The following is a 2,683-nucleotide window of genomic DNA, read 5'->3' on the forward strand; positions in this document are numbered from 1 at the left end:
TGCAACAAAAGACTTACGAAATGTTACACTACATTTCGTATGGGACGGATTGTTTTGGTAGTGTGACGTTACTTTCTAGAGGAGCGTTTGTTTCTTACTCCAAATTTCTCACCGTGGGTACGGACCAGAGCGACGAACGTACTAGCAGATCGCTGCCAAAATACACTCACCACCACCACCACCACCACCACCACCGCAACAACCACCACCCACCACTCCCAATAATCCGCTCGCTGTACGAACGGGAGCTCTCTCCCGCAAAGGAACGTCCGCAAACTCGTCAAGCTAAAAACTTGTGTATCATTGGTGCGTGCTTCATTTGGCTAGCACGAATTAGTTTTTTCAGGGACAATTTTATCTCATCTTATCTAACCCTGGCAACGGCCTTGCCACAGTGGATACACCGGTTCCCGTGAGATCACCGAAGTTAAGCGCTGTCGGGCGTGGCTGGCACTTGGATGGGTGACCATCCAGCCGCCATGCGCTGTTGCCATTTTTCGGGGTGCACTCAGCCTCGTGATGCCAATTGAGGAGCTACTCGACCGAATAGTAGCGGCTCCGGTCAAAGAAAACCATCATAACGACCGGGAGAGCGGTGTGCTGACCACACGCCCCTCCTATCCGCATCCGCAACTAAGGATGACACGGGGGTCGGATGGTTCCGATGGGCCACTTGTGGCCTGAAGACGGAGTGCTTGCTTTTATCTAACCCTCCCCTCCACTCACACCCTCAAAATGTTTTTTTTCTTCGATTCTAAGAAATATAAGCGGTAATGAAGATGGAAGATAAAGACGCGTCACTAATATTTGATGAAGAACAGCCTCTAAACATGCTCACGAGATGAGATTTCTAGAGGAAGTACAGTGAAAACCGGACAGAGATTGTTTACTTAATGGACGCAGATCTCGCAAAACTGTTTGCAATAAAATCATGGCGTACAGCAGAAACTAGAGAAAGTTGAAAGTTGAAAATGAAGACTTACGAGTGAAGTGTCGAGCTTAATATAATACGCAATAAACGAATTGTTGCCGTCAACAACGCCTCGCAACAGGGACAGCAGAAAACACTGCGAAACTTCAGCTTCGTCATTAATGTATACTCAAGTGGTGTCAGATGTAAGTCACCGCTTCTTCCTAGTCACGAGCAAACTGGTCGAGAAAAATTTCGTCCGCAGCCAGACCGACATGGGCGGCTCAAACAGGTCACGAGTTGCACAACCTAGAGCTCAGCTTCCAGCGCACACGCGTCCACTTAGATACCAGTCATAGAAAAAGGAATGTGCTATCCGAAGAGTGGAGTACTCAGCTGCAAACTTACGATATCGAGTATCAACGTGTAAGTGTGGTTAATAGTCCGAAGGGCTGACGGTCAATCATTAGTCGGCCTTCGATTGTGTTCTAATCACTTATCGCTTCCTTCATCTTGGGTAATGGTCCGTTAATTTGCGAAATGACAAGTTGAACTGCAATCCACGTTAAATTGTAGCTTCCCCTTTTGCCGGCTTAAGTTCGGAGGTAGCCACAGGCATACCATCTCCAACAGTATTACAGCTAACGGAGCACAACTGTGTCCGAGTCAACATTTGGGCGTTCGTGTTTTTGCAAAGGTCCCTGGAGGGCATGGTATTTCAATAGAAATATTTCAAGCTAGAGGAAAATTAATAAAAAAAGAAACTTTCAGAAAATTTAAAGATTCTTTTCGAAAGAAGGAAATGTCCCATAACTGGAATAGTTTGTAGTAGTTGTTCTTCAGAAGAAAGAAGGCACTCAAAGTAGAAAAAACACTGCAGGATTATGAGTCTGTTCTTCATAATGCACAAAACAGCCCCAAAAATTATTACCATATGAAAGGAAAAATACTGAATTTTAATCGAGGAAAAGAACAAACTGATTTTAGGAGCAAGTGCACGAGAATGCGCCATCTGCAAGTGTGTCTACGAATTTACAGAATCCTACAGTGAATGTAGTGAGAAAGCTCCTATAACCGTTTCAAAGAAACCTACAACAACATCCCCTAACAGACAATAGATTCAATCTGTGTTAGTACGCCGAATAACATATTCGTCAGTACTACAGCTTCTGCTCGACTTCATCAGTTTAATGGGAAATTGAGAATTGGGTCAAGACTCAGGCTGGGAGATTTGCGCTTGGCAGAATTGCCCCCAACAGCCATACCTGTAGGAAGTATAACTAGCGATGCTAAAATGCGATTTGGACGATGGAACATATTGGAAGCAGCTTACTTTCGCTGACGACGACCAGTGCCACTGGAATGTGCACTTGAAATAGCAAAACCGTTCGGACCCGAGTAGAAGGCGCAACCATGGCGGCGATAAAATGACGTGCAGGTCGGCGGGACACAGTCGGAGGGGAATTGTCATCGGCAGTGAGGGTATGGCCAGGAGTGCCCCAGGGAAGTGTGGTGAGAGCGCTCTTGTTCTTGCTTACTTAAACAATCTGAAGGGGAAGAGTGAGCAGCGATCCGCGACTGTTTGCTGATGACGCTTCAGTGTACCGGAAAGCATCCTGAGTGAGTGGCGTAGGAGAATGCAAGATGACTTACATAAGCTTTCTTCGTACATCCATAGTTAAATTGGAGGACAGTGGGACGTCAGCTGGTACAAATTTACATTAAAAATGAAGAAATTCCTCCAGCTGTATTTAAGGTGTCGATTTTATTTTG

General features: G+C 45.6%; 1 pseudogene; it reads left to right on the plus strand.

Annotated features, from left to right (window-relative positions):
* Positions 1–376: 376 nt before the first annotated feature.
* LOC126413438 (5S ribosomal RNA) lies at positions 377–493 on the plus strand (annotated as a pseudogene).
* The last annotated feature ends 2,190 nt before the right edge of the window (positions 494–2,683 follow it).

This window comes from Schistocerca serialis, chromosome 7, assembly GCF_023864345.2.
Source record: "Schistocerca serialis cubense isolate TAMUIC-IGC-003099 chromosome 7, iqSchSeri2.2, whole genome shotgun sequence".
Lineage (NCBI taxonomy): Eukaryota > Metazoa > Arthropoda > Insecta > Orthoptera > Acrididae > Schistocerca > Schistocerca serialis.